The 24,494-nt window shown below is 36.6% G+C and overlaps 1 protein-coding gene across 5 annotated transcripts in view; it reads right to left on the minus strand.

Annotated features, from left to right (window-relative positions):
* sbno2b (strawberry notch homolog 2b) overlaps positions 1-21,487 on the minus strand; it is a 92,688-nt gene extending 71,201 nt beyond the window's left edge. For all 5 annotated transcript variants that reach the window (XM_028443966.1, XM_028443965.1, XM_028443964.1 and 2 more), the window contains exon 1: positions 21,157-21,487. The gene's annotated coding sequence lies outside the window, so the exon portion shown is untranslated. The remainder of the gene's footprint in view (positions 1-21,156) is intronic.
* Between the last annotated feature and the right edge of the window lie 3,007 nt (positions 21,488-24,494).

Raw genomic sequence — 24,494 nt, forward strand, 5'->3', positions numbered from 1 at the left:
CTTGTGTATATGCTGCTGTTTTTGTAGTCATTTTGAGAAGAAGTAGTTGTTTAGTGTGTCTTTGTTATCATTTTGTGTACTTTTGTTGACATTTTGTGCATTTTTTGTGCTTATTAGAGGTGTCCCGATCCGATCGGATATTGGTCCGATATTAGCCTGAAAACCAATATCGGATAAAACTTTTCCCGATTTTTTATTTTTTTTTTAAAATTGTTTTTATTTTTTTCAATTCATTTTTTGTTCATTTTATTCAATTGTAGAATACCGTGGATATCATGTAAAAGGTTAAAAATTATGTAACCAATTGGTTAATCATAAATGGGTCAGTTTTTCTCATACCGACTGTTGCTGACTATTGTTCTCTGTTTGAGCGACATCACTTGATCAAGCCTTTTCTAACATTCTACACTACAATATAAGTATATATTTTTTTTATTAAAGGAAAAACTGCATGTACTGTATGATTCATGCTGATATCGGATCAATATCGAAAATGAGAAAGTTGTATCGGGACATCCCTAGTCCTGTTGGGCTCCATGTAACTTCAAACTTCATGAATTATGATTTTGTTTTGGGGGCCGCACAAAATTAGACCAAGGTGTTGGAATGGATTATTATTCATGGTTTCTTTTAGTGAGTAACACTATAATTATTATATGTCTTTATACTCAATAAATCTATTCATTATATATATTCAGCTCAACTTGTCAGCTGCCATTTTCAGGACAAGGACAAACAGTTTCATCTGATTTCAACTTATTCTAAATCTAAAAACAACATAAAGAGACAAAACAGATATGATCACTGGACAGTAAGTTTGACCAGAATGCACAAATCTAAATCATTAACAAATAATAATAATTATATTTAAAAAAATTAACTTAATACACATTAAACAACTTGTGTTCATATACCTAAATAAATCAAATAAATTAAACAACTTGTGTTCATATACCTAAATAAATCAAATAAATAAACACCATAGACCCCTAAATGATAAAAAATAATGAATAAATCAATAATCTTAAACATATTTGTATTGCTTTATATCATCTAATTAAAAGAATACTGTTATATAAACTTTTGAAAATCTATGCGTTGACCTGTGTAATGTGTGTACTGTATTATCTGGGCTTGTAATCGGAGGGTTGCCGGTTCAAGCCTCACCTGGGCCATCACCGTGGGATGTTGAGCAAAGTCCCTTAACCCCGAACTGCTCCCCAGGCGCCGCAAAAATGGCTGCCCACTGCTCCTCAGGGATGGGTTAAATGCAGAGGACAAATTCCATGTATGTAACAACATTACATGGCCAATTAAAGGCGAAAGCCCCGATTTAATCTTTAATCTCACGTTTGACCCTGACAATCACCACTAATGTCTTACGTATCAAAACAAAAGAAGACACACGTCTTCTGTGCCAGGCATGGGAGGAGAAACACCAGATAACAACATAGAATAAAAATCTCTCTGGTCTCTGCAGATCCCCTCCCTCCAGAGTCTCCCGTGCACCTCGTCCTCCAGCAGTGCCTGATACTGTGAGTCTTTACGCATTGTGTGTGCGTTCCTTGTTATAACAGCTACAGGTGTTGTCGCCAATTGATCAGCAGTTTTGTGCAATGATCATGTGATTTTAATTACAATTATTATTATTAATATAAAACTGTATTTGTAGGCGTGCGCACGTCAACCAGGAGCGTCAGTATCATTTTTTCCTCCTTCGTTTTTGGCAAATATATCCTTCATATATGATATGTGTTGTGAAATACGCAATGTTTGATTATATCACACAAAATGTATCTATTTCACAGAGCTGACTATAATTTCATCCTTCTCCTGTTGGGGGCGGAGTTTACCGTTTCTCATGATTGTGTACGTTCGACAGGGTCAGCGCTGCCGTGGAGGTGCGCACATTATCTCGCCCCTGAAGAATGGTTCTGTTACTTGAAAATGTCTGCACTGGCACAAGCACTATTACCTCTAATCATTTCATTAAGCATTTTTTGAATGTTTTCTTTGATGTTTATGCACAATTTATGCATAATCAACGTAATCTTTTCATTAGACAGTTTGTTTTAAACACATAGATGCATACAAAGTGTTTGAAATTCCACCTAGAATGTTTTATAGACTTTATATAACCTACTGTATGCATTTCTTGCTTTCAGAGATTCCCAGAGGTAGGAATTGTTCTCTTACTGGAAAATGTTTTATTGGATGCTCTGACACATTTGATGCATTGACACAAGCACTTACCTCATCAAATAAACATCCTTGACATTTATTTTATTTTATTTATCCAGGTTAGCCACCGTGTCTTGTTCTCATGCACATTATTTTGAAATGGTGTTCTTTAATAATAATAATAAAAAAGAACCTAGTTTGATCTTTGAGTGTGGAGCTGAAACAATGTCCAACCACCAACCAGTTTAAAAATAAATATAAACAAATCATTTTCACAAGATACAGGGAGGAGCGAGCTTGGAGGTTTGTTTTTTTTTTGTCTGTGGTTGCTCTTGGGGTGGGGTTAGGTGGTTCTGAGTTATTATATATATTTATATATATACTTATGTATCTATTTCTTAAATTTTGTTTGGTTTTTATTTCTATGAATATCTGATATACTGTTGACACTGATATATTAATTTATAAAACCAGGTATAGTCATCATTATATTAGCGTACATTGATGTGTAAATGTGTTACTATATTACCTTATTGACAATCATGTAGAGTTGTACATAGGAAATTAAGTGTGTGCGTGTGTGTGCATGTGTGTATACATATATAATAGAGATTAGGGGGTGGGATTATATACGTTTTTATACTTCTTCCTACTCCTTTTCCAGCATGTTAATGATAATGATTGATATATACAGTATATATATATATATTTATTCATTATGGATTATTACTTCTTTGTTTTTTTGTGTTGATTTCACTGTCTCATGTTCGAAATAAAAATAAAAGATATACACGTTATTGTAATGTTTACTCTGCGTACATTTTAAGTGATCTACATTACTTCTACTTCAGTAGATTTTTTCTGTACTCTTTCCACCCCTGGATGTAATACATGTTAATACATCTACAAGTGTTGGTGATCCCACAATGTCACATGTTTGCAAAGGAAAAAATCGTTTTAAAGGAGGTCGGAGCTGAAATGACGTACAGTAACATATCATTTTAAGACCCCAGAGACTAAATGAGACCTTATTAAGAATGCAGAGCTTGGACTTGTATTTACTGACTGACAGATCTCATTAACTGGCTGTCATCCAACATCACCAAAGGGGATATCTATCTACAGTGATGTGTGTTATCAAGCACAAAAACAACCTGGGAAAAATATTGCAGGAAGGAGTACATGCGCAAAATTCTCCACTTGAAAATACAGCTTATTCAGGCAGTTGCCATGACATCTTTTAACAATAGCCTTTATGTGACAGGACACTGCCTGCCGGTCTCTATCGGTTTATCTCCAATTCAACATCCCATCTGACAAGACCAATGCCTAGAAAAAGACACTTCCCACTCCCCTCTGTCTTTATTCCACCCACACAAAAGCACACTCAATACATCCCTTGCCATAGCATAGCAGTCGGAGCATTATGGATTTTCACACATTGCCTTTTCCATTAGAAATTATTTTTAAAACCAGATTATTGCTTGCATTTAAAGGAAGCGTGCGCCGCCAATCTGCATTATCTGAATCCAACCTTGTGTGCTCAGAGGCCACAGCATGTGTCTACTGACAACAGCGTGAAAAGAGGATAAACAATTAGTTCAACTTCTGCTTAAATGAAATGAAAAGAGCTTCTGCCCTTTGCCAAACACATTTCACTTCGTTGACATGAACAAAACGTCTCTCCTACATAATAATCCAAACATCGCCAGCAAAATCCCAGTACAGTGCATCTCTTCCAGTGTGCATCTGATTAGCATCCTTGGCTCTCTTCCTGACAAATAATCTGACTTTTTGCCTCAACTCCTTTCCTTTCCATCATTCAGTTGTTACTGAATCTGCAGCACAAGCTAGATGTGTTCAAGGGACAAAGCTTTAGTTATAAATCCCAAAAGAGTTCATGAGGGTCCACATAAAGAAGGCCTTTGTGCGACTCGGTGTGTGCATGTCTCTGTGTGTGCGTGTGTGTAATCCAACCTTAAAAATATTCCAAACTAACGTAGCCATTACACACAAAGGGAGGCCATATGCCCCCAGGCATAAGTTACACATTCTGGCTAAGACAAAAAAAAAAACAAAGTGAGAAGGCCCAGTGCTAAAAAGGAAAAAGGAAAAATATTCTAGCCCAAAGGCCACTATTTAATGTGTACGCAGCTTTTGTCCAACGAAGCATGGATGAAAACACAGGAAAGCAAGGTAGTGAGCCTCAAAGGCCACAAATTACAGTCTTTTTTCTAAATATATGTAATGTAAGCAGGTATTAAAAACTGAGGTATATGGTCTGCAGGTCCTTGGACCTTCAGTTTAAAATTTTTCAAAGTCTGTTTCAGGGTTGCCTAATTCTGTTTTAGAACTCCCATTTACATGTAATTCTTCTGTTTAGTCGGCTTTCTCTCATTTGATGTTAATTACCGACATACTGAACATCCTACAATCATGTTAAAAATGCCAAATTGGGAATAATTGAGTTAAATCTCATAACCTATGACCTATGTACTATCAGGATACGAATCGTATCGCCAGATGGCAGGCAATACACACCCCTAGTAATGGTATACATTTACCCTACCGTTTAATAGAGAAAATATTTTGAAAATATGTGATATATTCTCCAAAAACATGGAGGTGAGTACATTCCTGTCAGATAACTTTTTCTGTTTCAGGATAATTATTCAATCATTTCCGTCAGTTTTTATTAAAGAGGGAAAGTCAAAAGTCTTATGTACGTGACACCAGGAATTGAGGCAAAAACTAAGTTCAACTTCTTCACATTATTTTGTTAGATGTCTATTAACCAGATATTAAAATGTTGCCTTTTAAAGGTCAGTCTAAGCTTTCCAACTAGAGTTTGTGGCCATTGTTTAATTTAAACAGACTTTGAGGAAGTAAACAACAGCAGAAAACAACTGCCATCAACCAGCTATGATGACGAAACAAACAAAGAAATCCCTATACCAAGAACAACGCCCACAATAAAAACTGCAATAGTCACTCTCAACATGCACTATGTTCTCTGCTGTCGATAGATTTAACGTGTGCTTGCAAATTGGCAGACCATTAAGTAACCTTCACACATTTCAATAGGTTGTAGGAATACCATCATGGGTTGCTAACTTGCCGATGTTGGCAAAATATGAAATGTCATGAAAGACTGGGTGGAATAATTCTGGGTTACGGTATTGAGAGGGGGTTTTCCCTTTGTATTATTTGTCTCAATTTTTTTATTTTTTTATAAAACGTGGATTTAAACTATGATGGAGCTTAAATGTCCCATATCTTGCTATTTTTCACCCATCTCCATTAGTTCTTAGAAACCCAAAAACATAGTACTTGAGGTTTCTCACGTTCGTGGGCGTGTGGGTTTACATGTCAATCACGGCAAAGAGTTTCCTGGAGGCACGGCTTCCGCAGCTCAGTGCCGCGTCAAATTCATCATCAAAGTGGGAACGCGACGCGTCATCAAATTGGAGAGAGGTGTTTGGGCTCGCCCTGCAGTAAGAAAGAAACAAATCATCCTCTAACTAATGATTGAGGGAATCAATGAAAAAAACACGTGTATGAAGCCCAAATAGCACTTTTATGATGTTTAAAGCACAGAAAAGTCGATTTAGCTTAACACGGGCACTTTAAATTTGGTGGCTTTGCGTCACACAGTGGAAAGAACTAAGCCTGAGTCTCATGACAACAGATACCCTACGGCACTTTTGAACAGGTTCAGAAACCTTAGATAATTGTCTCACTGAACTCGTGCAGTGCTGACAATGACATACGTCTCAGCTGACCTAAGACTGATGCTAACATTACAATTGCCACCTTGCACCGTGTAGCTGTTAAATTCTTTCAAAACCACTCAATACTAGGATACAACACAAAATACACAAAAGTTGTATGCCTCCACTTTGAACAAAACAGTATTCCCTGTTAAGCAGGAGAGAAAAACTAGAACTACCCTTATATTTAGCTTCAAACCCTATCAACGTCATGTTGTCATGGTTTTACAATTGCAATTATTCTATCAAATAAAGAAATACTTTGTCAAATCTTCCCATACTGCATTATTTAACTGTCCTCAGCCACCATCAACCATATCATTCTGGTTTGTCTCTTAGCAACAGAATAATGCCATCTGCTGTCACACCCCCGACTTCTGCAGTTAGCCTCTGAGGATAATCGATGGTGATCATTGTAAGAGTGGTCCCAGATATCTCCTTCCTGTAAGCCCTCTCATTAATGGGAAAATAGCAACCCCCTCCCTACATATCCAAACTCCCACAGAGAGGAAAAGAGGGATGATGAAGAAAGCATAGAGGAAGACAAGCTCGTAGCACTGGCTGAAGAAAACAAAAACTGATTATCTACTACTAGGGCTGAACAATTAATTGCATTTGCGATATTATAGCAATATCATAAAATGCAATTTTCTAACCGCAAAAGCTGCAATTTTTATTTTATTTTTTTCTCATCCTGTCTTGTACTGTCCTGTTAAGTTCAGAGAGCGTTTAAAAAGTGCAGTCCACATGTTTCATGAAACGTGAAGTTAGTTAGATATGTTGAAGAGGTAAAGCCACAGATTTGCTTGCTTTATTGTTGTAATCTGTGCTTTAAAATTCATATTCTATATTTATTTAAAGTTTAACTAAATCTGAAATAGTTTATTATAAAACCGATTTATTTATTGCTTGTGTTCATTGAAAAATACATGACAAAATTGCATATTAAATCGCAATCGCAATATTGATGAAAAAAAAAATCACAATTAGATTATTTTCCCAAATCGTTCAGCCCTACCTAAAGAAGTTAATTCTCCTGTAAAAGCTAAATTTCAGAGACAGTGAGTGAAAAAAAGAAAGAAAGATTCTACTAGAGTGTAAACTTCTGACATTGGTAAATGCATCCCACAGAGACTGCTGGTTTTTTTACAAACCCCCTCCAGTGAGTGTTTCCCTCCTCCATTTCTTTCTCTCTGGGTGGCCTGATGCAAGAACTCAATTCAAGCAGATGGCTGTAAAAACCTTCATAAGACCAACAGCCTTGATCATTATTCCGCACGTACAAGGTGAGTATGATTATAAACACATCATAGACTTAAAAAAGAAAATTATTCAGAGTAACGTGGCCACACACTGCACCCCTTACCCTCCCACACCAAAGTGAGGCACAACGCTTGCCTGATAAGCCTCGACACTCAGGTTAAACAGCATCTGTCACTTTACAAACTCAAACCGTGTGCAGCTACAGCATGCTTGCTGTGGGACGGTAGGTGAGAGGAGGTGGAAAGCACTATGTTGCACTGGGGAAGCTTTCTGTATTTGTGGCTGCCAGAGCACATGGGGATCATCCTGAGAAGTGTGACTTCCTTAAGCTGCTAAATCACGATTAGCACTCACGAGGAGAAGCACCCTCCTGCCTCGCGCATATGTGCTATTTCACTCCCATGCAGTGTGTGTATATACCCCGCAACTGGTGCCAATCGATTATTTTATGCATGTAAAAGTTCAAAGGAAAGAAAACCTTAAAAAAAATACACGTTACACGTGACATCAAAGAGTAAATAGTAATTATAACTTACAAGTAATAGTTGCTAATTAATGTTTTTTGTATGTATTTTTACATTTCACCTATGAAAATCTATTCTGTAGCTATGGTGGATTCATTTGTAATCACAAAGTTGTTGGCTTCTCACCACAGCTGGGTATTTATTTCAATAAACAAACAAATAAATAAATAAATAATAATAAATAAAAGATGCACATTTTTCTTTCTTCTTCATTACTTAATATCCAGCAGAATTATATTTGAAAGTTAATCCAACGTCGACGTTCATTCTTGTAACTGAAAACTATTTGTTGGAGCTAAAGTGGACAGAACAGGTTTTCATTCTATCTACAGCACGGCGTACAATTTCCATCTTTATGAGGCCATGTTCTTTGCTGCTCTGTTACCCATACACAGTGTAATTCCCAACAGAATCTGTAAATGTGGTGGAAACATCTCCTATTTATCTCGACAATGACATTTTATCTACTCTGTAAAAGATTTCTCTTAATTTCACAAGCATGCTTTTCTCATGGTCACAGGTCAAGATACCAGCATCCACCCCCTGCTTCAGCAAAGATCCCACATGTGTAGTATTACAAAAATAGTTATTCAAAAAACAAGTTGCATAACAAAAGCCCCTTTTTGACAGAACAATGGCTATATTCCATGTACTAACAATGACTGATATGAAAAAATGCCGACCCAAAGCAGAGCTCAATGACAATTGCCTCGGGGTCAGCTGTCGGCAGTTGTGGAGGGCGGTTGGTCCAGTTGATCTTGTTCCTCTGGATTTTATTTAGAGGTGCACAACCACAAAAATAAGTGCAGGTTTTTTCTGCCTAGAGCCGATAAAACACTGTGTAGGGTTGTCTCAGGCAACATCAACCGTGCCAGTTCCTACCTCGTTTTTATGCTGTGCTAAAGCAACTAATCAAATATAAAATATACCAAAATATAATCAAAGCATCAAGTAATGATTCCAAGCAATATTGGAATAATACTCATATCTTTAAATAGCAACGAGACAGATTAGAATCTTGTCTTATAATAAATCTTGTTTTTGCCATGTAGCCCAGCACAGCACAGACATAACTGTATCAATAAATAGCCTTCCATTCAGACTAAGTTAATTTTGTAGCTTGAATTTCTCTTGACGAGTAAATGGAGCACAAAAGTAAACAAATATTGTCCAATTTCAAGCCTGAGATTCACTCATCAGATGTCTGAGTCTATCAACATCTCCTGTAATCAGGTTAGACATGATCAGTGCCCAGCTGGCTACTGCCAGAGCAGCTAGGGGGCTGTTAGCTGGTTATGATTGCCCTGACTGGCTGGATTCATTAGCTACTGTGATGAAATATTCATAAAAAGGAACTGGTTACGTCTCAGGGAAACACAGAGCCCATCATTCAAAAACAGCCTGGATTATTCATTAGCACTCTTTTCCGACACCACAGGTTGTGGACATGCACAAACGCACACATGGGCATGACGCACACCTTGAAGCTCGTCCATAAACAGACACAGACTTGAGCTATGCAGGTTTCCCTGTCATCCCTGTGGGAACAGAATTACCATTCAGTTTTATAGTCATTGATAAAAAAACAGTGGTCTGTAGCTAAAATACAAAGTACAGTACATCACTGGTCAGGAAGCACTGCAAAACCAGACGTGTTCCTATCAAAAGCGAAGAAATGGGAAAACACATAATACTTTTATACAAACGTGGCTCTTATAAGCTGGAATTCAAATGTTTCCGTTTGGAAGTGAGTACTGTATAATTCAAATAAGATCTTCATCAGCCCGCTCCTGAAGTGGCCATTTAGCACCAATTTGCAGCAGTGATGAACATCATTGTGGTCACAAACAAAAGCTCATGTCAGCTACACATAAAGCGGGCTCTTATTAATCATGCTCTTGTGGTTTAGAATTTGGCTTTGTTGTGGTAAATACAAACATAGACCTCCTGGAAAAAAAGACAGGTGAGAGGAGAGGAGATCTTCATATTGTGGACTGGGTAAATGAGAACAAAGGGCAAAGAGGACAACGTAAAAAAAAAAAAAAAACAATGGTGTGCAGGACCCATTTAGGGTTCCATCATTTTTTTCCTACTAGTAAAGCCAGCAGCCACCAGAAATAGATCAAAAGATGACAGATGATCCACTTGAGCTGCTTCTTTGCCTGTTTTCCTCTGTCATCTTCCTCAGAAAAAGGATGAGCAAGCAGTGTATTACGATTGACTCAGGTTCAACTGAAAAGGCAAGTGCACTCGGTTTACTTAAGCCAAATGCAAGCTTTTGTATTTTTTCAAAATAAACTCACACAAACACTAAAACTACAAAAGCATAAACAGTATCACTCATATTTGTGTAAAAGTTGCCAACAGGTGGTTTTTGTATTCTATAATATAAATTCAACCCCTTTGAAAAGCTGTTGTTAAGCCATTACTGGACAATTACTTTAATGAAAACCTATTGTCACAATGTGTTTCTTATTATTCTATCCCAAAACAACACAACATGAGAGGACAAAAAAGGCCGTGAATGACAGAACAGCAATGCCAACCAGGGCTGGGGTCAATTATAATTGTAATTGCGTAATTGATAATTACCATAATTGCAATTATTGTCAGGTTCTGTTTAGTTTTGTTGTCTATAGCCCTTGTGGTTCTCTATTTGTTCTGTGGGGCTTTGTTGGTTCTATTTAGTTTCCATTATAGTTCTGGTTTCATGTGTTAACTCTTGATTTTGTGTTCCCAGGTATTCCTGGTCATATCTCCACCTCCCAGTGATGCCAGTGTGTTTGGGTTGAGTAGGGATGGGCGATATCGACGCAAAAAAAAATCCTGATAATTTCTGGTATTATCACGATAACAATAAAAATCATGATAAATAAAAACTATTAAATTTTTAATTTTTTTTTTAATCACAACTTAGTGTAAAGAGGTTCCTTACAAACTTAAATAAATCTGAATACATAATTACTAAACACATTAAAAAAGGCTATAATAGCTACTCAAAGAGTTGGTGAGCTGATATTTTATGGAATATATTTGTGCATGAGGTTATTTCTTTCCTTACTTGAAATTTTAATTATTTTCTAAAAAAAAAAAAAAAAAAGAAGCTAATGAAAAGCACAAATAACGCCATTAGTGTTTTACTGCTGATGAATCTTGTTTATTTCATATTTGATAATGAGTTCCATAAAGTCATGGTTGATAAATAACTCTCTGATTTCCTATAATTAAATCAGATCAAGCTGATGATTTAATCATTCAGTATATTTATGTGTAATAATCTCAATAGTTACATTACTGTCTAATGGGACCAGCTTTGTCTGTGAACAAAATCATTTTAAAAATTTGCATTTCACAAGTTGGGACGGATGAATAGTGACATAGTATGTATGCTAACATTTCACACGTGTGACATGTTTCGCTTTTATTCTTCCATACAGGTGTTAAATCTGACCATAAACAAATCTGTGGCTCTCTGTGGTTTTATGACAGTAAGACGTGTTCTTTCAATCTTTTTACTCGGTCAATTATTTATATGGAGTGGTTAGCATTAGCTCTTAGCCCAGTCTGTGTGTCGGTGGGTTAGCTTAGCATAGTTAGCTTATGCTGAGTTTCTAGTTCATAATTGTTGCTACAGGTTCATCTCTGTCCCCGTGTTTGTGGAACTTTGGATGGATCTGACGGAGGAACTTGAATCGGTTCCCTTTGTTGGATGGTTGTCTGGTTTTAACGAAGTAGCGGTCCATGACGCATCACAGCACGGGAGCTTCAGGTAGCCGTGACGAACACCTCACACACACAGACGGTGGTGTGTGCGGGGGGCAGTGGCAGTGCAGACCGTAGAGGCTCCGCGGCAGAGCTTCCTTAAACAGCGTTCTGCTCCAGAGAATACTAAGTTGTTGACAACAAACAGGAGCAGTTTTAGCTGCCTCATGTTTTCCACCCAGGTGTGGCCCGTTCCAATCAGGCCTCTCTCACTATTTAGCAGAGTGCTTGGACATGGAATGATTGCTGGTTGCCTGTGAATGTCAACCTCCTCGTGTCCTGCAGCGTTTGGTACCCTGCTACTGAATTTTTGTTGTGGTCATTAAAATGGACTAAGATTATGAATGCTACACCTGCCTGTTTATGTCTCGCGCTTGGGTCCTAATAATTGTAATTTTAAAAATCTGTTGCTGTTGTCATTGTAATTAAAATTGTAATTGCGATGAAAATTCTATAAAAATTGTAAAATATAATTGAATGCAAAATTGGGGAACCATGATACAGTTCTACCCATATGTAGTTAAATATTAAAATGTGTTTCATATCAAGCATTCCCACATTTTACCACTTAAAAAAAAAATTAAATGACAAAAAAAAGGCTCAAATGCACACACCAAAAATAATAAAACTTATGTTTTCATTGATTAAGAAGCCTAACAAGGTAACCAACAGATAGGAAAGAAATTAGATTATATTTGTTTTTAGTGTATTGTATTTTACAGCTGATTTAGAACTCATTATCATAAGATTTCAGGCTCCGTAATTGTGATGTGAATAAATGTAATCGAACTTTACTAACTGACTTTTTGAGGATAAAAAATTATTGTAATTTAATTGTAATTGGAAAAATTCTGGTCATTGTAATCAGAATTGAAATGTAATTGAACATGGATAACTGAAAAGGTAATTGTAACTGAAAAATGTAATTGACCCCAACTCTGATGCCTACTATTATTGACTGTGTGTGAAACATTGTGCTACACTCCCCTCTAAGTGACCTCTTCCTCTGGTAAGCATGAGAATATTGTGCCACATGTGCAGCGTCAGGGATGCTGTCTGTGCCACTTTGCTGTGCATGGTTCAGTTCACTGTTAGAACCTCAGCTCAGAAGTAACCGGATGAACGTCTGAGGCTGATTTCTTAATTATAAATCAATGCCAGCAAGTAAAGCCTGCAGGAGCTAAATTAGATGCAAATCAGTTTTTTAAAAACTGTCTAAAATTGGCTGGCATCGAAGACAACACAATACCAACAAAGACTAAAATCAGCATATTAAACCTATCACAGTTCATCCTTTAATGCGTAAAAGGACAGAAAACATGTGTTACACAAGGCAGCTGTTGCGCAAGAACCAAAAGCTGTTTGACATTTATAGGGTAAAATGTCTGTGCAAAGATGTATACGGGTAGAGTTCGACTCCTCATCTTCAATTAGAATCACAAAACTCATCTTTAGTTCTGCACGGAGCGATTTGGATGTGAAGACAAACACAACAGCTGTCGACTTATCCAATGAACAGTAATATGAGGATTACACAGCGCTTAGCGTAACACCTTACACTGTCAGCTCTCATTAAAGGAGACACAGATGACTTCACTTGTTAACGTTTGCAGTAAATTCAGTCAAATGGGTTAATTCAATAAAGAAACCTGAGTTATCAATAAATCAAAGATCACTGGCTCAAAAAAAGAAGGAAGAGGTTGAAATACTGTTTGAAAGCATGTTTGATCTCCACTGTAAACATTCTCCTACGACATTGTCGGAACAGTTTCACGGATGCATTCAAGTGTTTCATTCTTACTGGGATTTTGGGCTGGGTGATATGGACCAAAACTCATATCTTGATATTTTTTCTCAAAATGGCAATACACAATATTAGTCTCAATATTTTTTAACCAAATAAAGACGATGCTGGGTTAAATTTGATAATGAAAAATGCCACACAGAAACATTTATTAACAAACAGCTGCACAACATGTGTCATTTTTGACTTTTTCTCCTCTAAGGGACAGCACGTGTGAGTGAGTTCTGTAATGTGGCTTGTTGTTGTGACGCACTCAGAAATCATCTAACTGAGCTTTTCACACTGTTCTGAAAATGAAACGTAATGAGAGCAGAGACTCCTAAAACAAATATTTTAATACAAAATAAGCTGTAAATATATATCTCAGAAATATTTCAAAAAAGGACAGTTTGACTGTACTCTAAGAGTAATATTAAATACTTGTATGATGTTATTTGTACTGTGATTGAATAAATAAAAACCAAGTTAAAAAAGAAACATCGGTTTTCTATATTACTAAACTAGAAAACTTGACATATCTTGAATCTTGATATATTGCCCAGCTCTCCTGGGATTTATTGTGTTTCGTAACAGACAAGCAGGACAGTGATTAGCTTAACACCATTTTTGTCCTACTTTGTTCCCCCTATATCCCGTGATCTCACCTCACTCAGCCAGACATTTGATTATGTCAGTAAACCCCAAAATAAACATTGAAAATTGTTTTGTTGCTACTTTCAGCTTGTGAAAATGCCACAAATGTATTGAGAAGTCAGTTTTTTTCAATGTCATTCAAAGAAAAATGTCATAAAAACACTTCTATGCATCCGTCTACTAGACTCCACATCCCATAATAAAATGCAAGGCTGCAATCCTGGCTGATGACCCTGCAGCTGACCTGTGGGCACTAGAGGGGTGTGACTGGCAGAAACGACTAGCAGTAGATTCCAGCTTCCTGTAAATCCTACCAAGAACATTTTTTGACAATGTCAATAAGAGAGTGTTTACAGTGGAGATCAAAACAAACTTTCGAGCGGCAATTTCAACCTTTGTTCGAGCAATTATGTCTTTTCTGATTAATAAGTTATCATACCATGCAGATTTCAAATGAAGTAAAACCTCCAGAAGGTGTATTAACAGGGATGTAACGATTCACTCAACTCCCGATACGATTCACGATACGATTCTCTCACGATTTATTTTACAAAATGGGACTGTAGACAAATGATGACTGAAAATATTCCTTTATTTTTTTCGGGAAAAATACTGTATTATTTTCCTTTTATTTTTCATTGTCAAAAGAATCCCTTGATAAACTATTCAAAACAATGCAATTTAACTAAAAATAAATCTTGAATGAAATAAATAAAGGAATAATACAAATGAAGAAGAAGCCTATTAATTTAAATTCTGGTTCTATAGTAAACAATGCAAAACTGCATAATAGTTATTTTTCTTTTTAAAAGTGCAACTGAAAATGTATTTTGTGCCTTAACAACTAGACGTTAAAAAAAACCTTACATTGTACTGTATTTACATCATATATTTGTTTGGACCAGCAGAAGGCACTGGTAACCCAGTGGTCGGTTGGCATGCAGATATTCATGCAGTGAAGAAGAGATGCTATGCACTAGCAGATAGAGCTAATAGAAAAATTTGACTTTTACAGATATTCACGTAATATTACAGATATTCTTTCGGTGCTAAAGGGGTAAGGAATCATTTATAAACATGTATAAGGGTAGAAGGCGGCCAGAAAGAGAGTAGTAGCAGATTCCGCCCGCTGTCTACACTTCTGGACAAGAGAAGGATAAATAAATATTGCGCGCTCTGCTGTTTAAAAAAAGTACTGCGATTCAATTTTCAGAGCATCGATATGAACCGTGATACCTATGAATCGATTTTTAACTGCCTTACGATTAATCGTTACATCCCTATGTATTAATCAAACAAAGATATCTGTGCCAGCATGTGTCATGTGTATGTCATTTTAAAAAGTGCGCCGTTATGACAATATCCTGTTTCTGAGACTAAAAAAAGACACTGGGGTTGTTCAAATAAACTATTAAACACCTTAAACTTCATTTTTCTGTTCAGTTTAACATTCCAGAGGTGACAAAGAAGTGCTTTTACTCAATTATACAGGGCATGTGAGCACTGAGCTGCTTTTAATGTTCATGACTTTCAGTTACATTTCCTAAATGGTGATAAAGGCTTTTTTTTTAAAGGTTTCCTACAGGACCAGGGGCGGGGCCACACGTAGGTGGAAGCTGTGCTGCATATGGGACCCTTGGGACGCCATTTAAATAGCCCTGCTATAAAGTCAGCGTTGTAATAAATCCTGCCTCAATTAGTTTGGCTTTCCCTGTGAATACGTCTTCATTAGATGGGATGGGTGCAATTCTATTTTTATGACGAACACATTATCTAAACTTCAAAAATTCTTAGTTGATATGTAAACAACAAGACTAGACACTAAGATCCATATGTGGCATGACAAAGTGGGTCAGGACAGTTAATACAGAATGCTAAAAATGATAATGTGAAATTTATTTAGCTAAAGTCCAAGCCAAAAATAATTAGAATTATCCCAGGGTTTCCCTCAAAAAACATATTTATCTATTTGCAAAAAGACAATGACTTGATGAAATAACAACAATTCCTTGATCACATTAAGAGCAAATGCTTCTAACAGTAAAAGCAGAACTGGTCAAAGGTAATCTGAACTGAAAACAATGATACAAGCTGTATTTATTATTATGAAATAAATGTATCACGTTACCTTTGTCTTTCTGAATGAGTCACATTTTGAAATCAAGGCCTTTCACAAAAGGAATTTGACACTCTTTTTCCACTGAAAACCAAAAGGCCGAGCAGCAGCGAGCAGTGAAAGACTATTGCACACTCTCCTGCATTTCAGTCATCACTCATTGAGCTCTTATGTGGATTGGGAGCGGTCCACATACATAGCCTCCAGGTCTGGGGTACGCGCTGGGACATGGGATACACCAAACAGCCCATCATAAGGGACTGTTTGTTTCTTGTCGGAGCACAAAGGTGAGCAGCATAGCTACGTATTCCCCAACAATCTCCACTTCTTCCGATGTTCTCTGCGAACCACACATACATGTTTAATACATGAACTATTATCTAATGAAGGCCAGATTCCAGGAAAGCAGTAACTGAATCAAACGTATTACCTCGGCCTGTGGCTCCCCTCCTCCACACCACATTTTTCACCCTCACTCTAATCAACCCATGGGCCATAACTGAGATTTATCACTCACACCATTTGGAAATGGGAGAAAAAGCATGCGAAGACAAGTAAAAAGGAAGACAACAAAGGAACAAATCACAGAAAACAGACACACAAGCTTTGCTTCACGCTGGACACAGTTACATGATGTTTTTTTTTAATTCAGAAATAGTTATCCAGAATTAAATTATTCCGAATTAAAGTGTTCTGCTTCATGTTTACATGGAAATAGTCATTCCAAATTGAGATTCACGTGGAAAACTGGTTTATTCCGTTTTATTCAATTCCACTTTATTTCTGGAAGTTGAAAAGGGTTCTGATTGGACAGGGGGCGAACGTGACTTATTCACGTCTATCGGGAAAAAACACACAACAAACCTTTTGTTTTCGGCTACAACATAGAAGACCACATGAGAACTGTTTTTACTTTTTTTTTATTGTAGTTTTGAAGCAGCAGCGCGACAATAACACACGGTTTCGCTTTAACCCGGGAAGCAGGAGAGAGATAGAGCAGCGGAGAAAGGAGGCAGACGATCGTACTTTGGTCAATCAGAGCCAGCGGTTAAAGCAACAGCTGCTCTACCTCCTCCACTATACAGGACGTTGACTGAAAAATGAACTTTATAATAATCTGTGCGTTATTAATGAAGCACTGGTGCTTCATGCCCCGCAGCACCGATGACGCACAGAAAAACCGGAATTCATTTAAAGCGGAATTAAGTGTTTACATGAAAAAGGAATTGTTTAATTCGGAATTCAAATCAGATAAAACCAGCTACCTAATTCGGATTTAAATTTAATTCAGAATTACATTTGCATTAGGAATTACGTGTTTACAAGGTTAGTTTAAAGAGGATTCAACTATTATTCTGAATTAAAGAGGAATTAAAGCTCCCATGTAGATTGCTAAGCCCAAAGATCCCAAAATGATGCATTTAATTTATGGCTAATGGAGGGTCACCTGCTTCCTAAAAGTACCAAGCACATGGCCTGCAGGTCTCTTGCATGACATACCTGTAGGAAAAGGTCAGGCAGATTCTCTACAACCTCGTCCTAAAGTAATGTAAATGCATAAAAATAAAGCTTTGACTGTGTTTTAATTCAATATGCACTTATTTCTGTCTTTAAAAAAAAATGTTGAATGTACTACATTTCATTCCTAGATGGTGCTGTGGATGGTTGCCTCTGTGTTTTGGTGAGCTTTACTTTGTTTTGTCCATAAAAGTTACTTTTTGACGCCCCAACATCCTGCCACTAAAAATATCGCAAAGACGACGCTGCCTAGTTTTTTTTCATTCTTGTTTTAGCATTACGCCATAACAAAAAAATACCCTGTCATAGAAAAAGATACATGTCAATAAAAACTGAATAAAGTCCACTAAAACAATCAAAATATTAGAGGTGAAATTTCTTATGGGCTATTGCGCTAAGTGTTTTTTAGACCCAGACTGACACTTTTACTATTACCAGAGGTCACAGGTTCGTTCTCATGAGTTGACTGAGGAACTTGCTAGTCTTGCTTTGTAAATAACCTCCCATGTTCCCAGTGTATCTCCTTTACAGGTCCTGGAGTACGTCCCTGTAGGGCAAACAGTTTATAACGGAAGGAGAAACATATCATACAAAGAACACACACAAAGCAACCGATTAAGTTTTTAGTCTTAGGTTATATTGCATTTACACTACATTTTCAAATATAACATGGCCTGGGTTAGACTAGTCAGCCACACTAAAGCAGTGATAGGACATTGTGACACATCTATATCACCATCCTTGTGGTATCACACAGATTTTGATCACGCATATATTGCATCACAAACATAAAGCATGTGATTTAAAAATAACTTTAAAAAAAAAAAAAACAGACATTTGAGTAAACACTGCCGAAGCACTGTGTTCAAGTTTGTTAGCCTGACTTGCTCCTCTCACTTGTTACCATAACAATGACTAAACTAACACCCTGATCCGATCATCAAAGACATTTGATATCCGCCATGGCTGCGATCCTGTATCAAGTTCATCCAATCATTTGGTTCAGGTTGAGATTGAAGACTGAATAAATAACTCTGCCAAAGTGATCAGCCTATTAACATTTTAATTTTGGAAAGAAGCACAAGGATGAGTGTGGGGAAAACAAAGCTGTGCACTCAACTGAAAACCCCAGCATTACACGGTTATTGTACGAATAGGCATATTTGATCAAAACCTGGTATACTAGAAAGAAAACTGTAGTCATGTTAGGGCTGGGTGATAGCGACTAAAAGTCATATCTTGATATTTTTTCTCAAAATAGCGATATACGATATAAATCTTGATAATTTGAATTCAAATAAAGTCTGACCAGAAAGACAATTCAGGGTTAAATTTACTGATGCAAACAGCTGCACTATATGTGCCACTTTTGGTTTTTTCTCCCCTAAAAGACAGCACGTGTGAGTGAGTTTGGTAGTAGTGTCGATTTATAGGGAAAGGTCTGGGTTAGGATTAGGGGTGAGTATTGGCAAGGATGTTGCAATGCAATACATATCACGATACTTGGGTAACAATACGATATTATCGTAATATCACAATATATTGCGATATTCTACCCAGTTAATATCAAAATTAAACGTAGAGATGCGGCTGTTTCTCTGCTAACACTTCGGCATGATGTCTTGCTAGCTGAGCTCGTAAGTTAGTCGTGTTCCCACAATATTTGGCGGGAGCGAGGCAAATCTTACACACGGCGTTGTCCCTATCAATCTCGTTTTTACTCCCTTTAAGTTGGAAGCCAAAATACGTCAGCTTTGTACCGTGGAGGCGTTGTTATTTTGTTAGCCATGTTGTTTGGGATTTGAGTCAGTTCGCTTCTGCCACCGTGACTGCCTCTACTACAGAAATGGCGCTGCGCCATTTACCGGAGTGGAGGTGCAGAAGTGGCACAATTTTTAAGGTTTTTATATAGGAACAGGAGCAGTGACACATGACACAATGTCTCCAGCTGTAGAAAACACGTCCACAAAAAAGTAAAAAACACAAGAAAAATATTGATTAAATAGCCAAGGAAAAAACAAAACAAAAACAATATATATATATATATTTAAATTAATTTAAAATCGGCACCCAAAAAATCGCGATATATCGGGAAATTGATTTTTCTTCTTCTTCACACCCCGTTAGGATGCACTCTGAAATTAATCTAAATGAGATTTTAATGCTGTTCTGAGAAGTAGTAAGAGCAGCGACTCCGAAAACAAATATTTTAAAACAAAAATAAGCAATAATGTATATATATAATTTTCTATATCGCCAAATTAGAAAACTCGATATATCTTAAATCTCGATATATCGCCCAGGCTATGTAATGTCATGATTATATAGGAATAATATTAATAACAATGGTTTAAATCCTCTGTGTTAAAGCTCAGCAGAAATCAAGATTATTCCACTAATAACAACCAAACAATACAAAGTGTTCTCAGAAGTAAATTGATTATAGAAACACATTAGCTATAGTTCACATGTTTAACATTTGTAAGGTTGACCGTAATGGCCTACTTTTAACACACAGAACAAAGAGTTCTGTAAGTTTAGAAAAAATGAATATAAAACCCAGCGGGCAAAACTATGTAGTTGTTTATTCACTTATAAATATGAAAGTAAGTTGCACAGGTCCGAGCAGAAAGGCCTATTATTATAATATGAGCCACAAAGGGTTTGGTTGTGTCCACGGATCGCACGTAAACGCACAATTTCTTCGCTGTAATTCAGGTAGTCTCCTTGTGCAGACCTTTACGAGCATTATTCGCAAATATGTTTAAAGTAAACACGGGGAAATACGTTCCCACAGTCCTGTAGAAAGGTTTGGAGTTGAATAAACCGAGGAAACGTTGTGAAGCTATACGAGCTCCGCTTGTTTAGCACAAAGGAAGCAGCTCTACGTACAGTGTAGCCGACACGGCTGTTAGCATACTGGACTCCAGTCTGTAGCCCTGTAACAGGACCAGTGACTCAAATGGTTTATATTCTATACACTGCATTTACAATCAACATCACACCTGATGCCTTCTCCTTGCTGTAATTACACAGAAACGACCCAGTTATAAATAGCTGGAATAGCTCAGTTAGCATAGCACACCACCGCTATCTATGGTACGTTTGTTTTGTGCAAAGCCTGCAAACATCGGGAATAGCAGCGTCACTAAATCATACGTGAAACGAGTAGTTTATGACATATTAACGCAATTGTTCAGGCAAACATATTGTATATTTCACATTAGCACTCAGACCACGTAGTGTTTTAAAATCAATGTTTACACTGTGGTTGATGTATTGAATGGGCAGCGGAGAGCTACCAAGCTAACACTAGCTAGGTGAAAGGCTTTGGGGTTTACACAAACAAAACAGCAGCAATACGCATTAAAACAGGACTGAAACGATTAATATCATGTTTCACGGTGAACATTATTTTTCATTATCAGGACCGAGCGACTTGTGGCGATAGTTTCCAAAAAGATCGCCGCACAACGGAGTAAGCCGTAACAGAAACCGTGCGCTCCTAGGAGAGGCATCCGTGAACGCATCTCGTTACGAAGCAGCTGCCGATGTGTCGTTCGGCTTCTCCCCCGGTACACTCACCGTCAAAGTGTGACCCTATTCTCGATCCAAAGCCCGGGTAAGGTTACTCTGCTGTGGTCGAAGAGTCGCGTCAAAAGGCGCCCCAGAGCAGCGGGTTTTACACAACTTATTCCTCGGAGTTGTTTTCCCCACTTCCTGATTGAGACGGTGCCATTTTGAAGAGCAGGAAAATATTTCCGCCGCTGTCGTCACGAGCAGGGCCGCTTGTTGATGGCGTGCAGAACAAGAAAGAGCCAGGCCGTAGATAGTTCACCGCACCGATGTTGGACACAGTCTGAGGAATTTCCCCAACACAACAATGACAACAACACACAGCTGTTAACCTGTCATGATCACCATTCACTAGTAATAACACAGTATGAAGCAATGACGATAAACTAACTTTATAATGCCAGTAAAACTCAGATGATTATCAGCTTGTCATGGAAACATTCAATAATAAAAAAAGACTAATCTGAACAACTAATTACATTCTTCTTCTTCTTCGTGATTGATTGGTGTCTTTATTTAGAACATGTAAAATGATAACAGAACAATTGTTTAGAAAATTAAAAAAAAAACAAAAACAAACGATGAATTGCAACAGCGTGGTTGCCGCGGCACACTGTTGTGCCGTGAGGCAAGTCCGGCCGTGCCGTGTGTTTTGTGACAACCATACATTATTGCTCTATACAACTACACAAAAACTACTTAGTATGCACTCATTTCATAATACAGAGGCAAACTTGTACCTTAATTTAAAATAAATAAATCATATTAATAAATATTTCACGAGTAATATAGTTGTCTTTGTCACATTTCATTTGGCATTAATAACTAACTATGCACGTTTACAGATATTGTACATGGTATGAGTGATAACTGGAGGTGGGAACCTCTGGGTAGCTCACAATACGATATGCGATACAAAACTCACGATAACAATTATCTCACGATATGACGATACTGCGATTATCGATATATTGGTCAGAAATCAATCTACGATAATCTATGATGTGACAAGAAAAAACAAGATTAAGTGAAAAAACACAATTTTTATTTTATATCTCTGAAAGACAATAAATTGAAAAAGTGTCCTATGAACAGTGACACTATTTTAGTGCAACGTTTCTGTAAATAAGTGTCAACATACCAATGTAAACAAATAAGTATTTCTAGAAGTGCTTTCTGTAAACAAACAATAGGATCTTTCTCACCAGTGACACCCTATTACTTAGCACGAGCATATCGTTAATCGATAAGAGAAAAAAAATATCGAGATATATTATTAATATGTTTATTTTTAAATAAGTATAGTTTGAATAAAACATTATGGAGCAGCAGATAAGGTTTATTTGTTTAGAAATATCTTTAAACCACGTGCTAAACTCAAGGCCCAGGGGCCAAATCCGGCCCTTTTCAACATTCAAATTGGCCCACAGGAGAAAGTAAAAATGACAGAGAAAAGATTAATAATGTGTAACTTACCGAATGCTGGAAGATATTACAGTCCCTTTAAAATCATAAATTTAGCAAAACTCCTCAATAATCAATATTTTTTTCTAGCACAGGGACTGATATCTGTCATTTATGGCTTGGATATTTTGGTGCGTTACATTCTGTATGTATCTGTTGTAGTGCAAACTAGGACACAATATGTTGAAAATGCTCATTTTTTTCTATTCAATAATCTGTAACCTACTTAAAATCAAACTGCTCTGTTTACCACCCCTTTTTTAAACACTTTAAAGATCTTTAGGAGCCTTTAGGTTATATTATTAAAGTCCTCACAGATTCCATCTTGTTCATTTTTGTGTATAAATAATGAACAAATATTATTGTTACATTTACTATTGTATCAATTATAACATGAAACACAACATTGGAAATATTAAAGAGACTTCTGAAGAGATTTCAACACAACACAAGAGCTAAACCATGTTTACAGGTTTGCAGTTAATGAACATGTATATGGTTCAATTAATAGTTTTATATATATATATATTAAAAAAAAATCCATTATCTTATCAATATGTTTGATGCTCTTTTTCATAATGGAGTAAAACAAGACGATTTTTTTTTGCACAGAATTAAAAAAAGTTACTTTATCAGTTCTCAGGAATTCCTTGAGTTATTTTGGGGTGTTGTTTTCACTGGAAACCATTAAAAAGCAAGAAAATCTCATCATTTTACAGCGTCACATAAGGGATGAACAACAACATTGAAATGCAAAAAAAAAAAAAAAGAATAACATTTTTTATCATGCAAATTTTCCTAAACTACAAAGTGAATGTAAACAATTCTTTCATATTCTTTTATCATGTACCGGTATTTATTCACAAATACAATTTCACTATGTTTTGAATTTTATATAAAGGAAGATATTCTAACATTCTAAAATCAGAAATATGCTTTATAAACAAAAAGAGGAACTTTAACGTGCATGGATTAAGTGTTTTGTTGGTGTTTTGATGGGAGTCTTTGTACACTGCTGCTACAGCTCTTTTACTATACTACTACTACTACTACTACTACTACTACTACAAATAATAATAATAATAATAATAGTCATTGGTTAAATAAGTATGTGCTCCACAGTCATTGTGTAATCAACATTACTTATGTCATTATTTTCTCGTTAAAAGACTTGTCTGTATAAAGATCAGTAAATAAAACAAAATCAGCAGCAAATCTTTTTAGATCAGCAAATATGTCCAAAATAAATTGGGAAAAAATGAACAAATGTGCACTAAAGTCTGTGAGAAGATCTCTTATCTAAGTTTTTGAAGTCATTGTGATTTATTTTGAGATATTATTTCCTTGCAGAAAAAAAAGAAGCATCACACAGACACACAGTTATTGCATGGATTCATTTAGAATAGAATGCCTTATTTGTCACTGTACACATGTACGATGAGATTAAAAAAGCTAACTCCAGTAACAGTGCAAACAGTGCAAGAAATAAACAATATATATATATATATATATATATATATATATATATATATATACAATATAAACATAGGACATGAATAGTACAAGAAAGGAAGTAAAGTGAACAGCCATGGGGAGTATGTACATTATGCATAAAAAATAAATAACTAATAATTTGTTCTGTAGATGGAGAATACGGAACATCATTTTCTTTCTCAGTGTGCAGGTCACTGTCTTGCCTCTTTCATTGTATCTGTCTATCCGTTCTGCGTTATTGAACAGATCTGGAAGAGCTCCAGTCGTTTCCAGCAAACACACATTGCTACTGTTTTCCTGGTATGGCAATCCTCCCTTTTCCCAACAAAGGAGTGTGTGTGTGTGTGTGTGTGTGTGTGTGTGTGTGTGTGTGTGTGTGTGTGTGTGTG

This window comes from Gouania willdenowi, chromosome 4 (assembly GCF_900634775.1).
Source record: "Gouania willdenowi chromosome 4, fGouWil2.1, whole genome shotgun sequence".
Classification (NCBI taxonomy): domain Eukaryota; kingdom Metazoa; phylum Chordata; class Actinopteri; order Blenniiformes; family Gobiesocidae; genus Gouania; species Gouania willdenowi.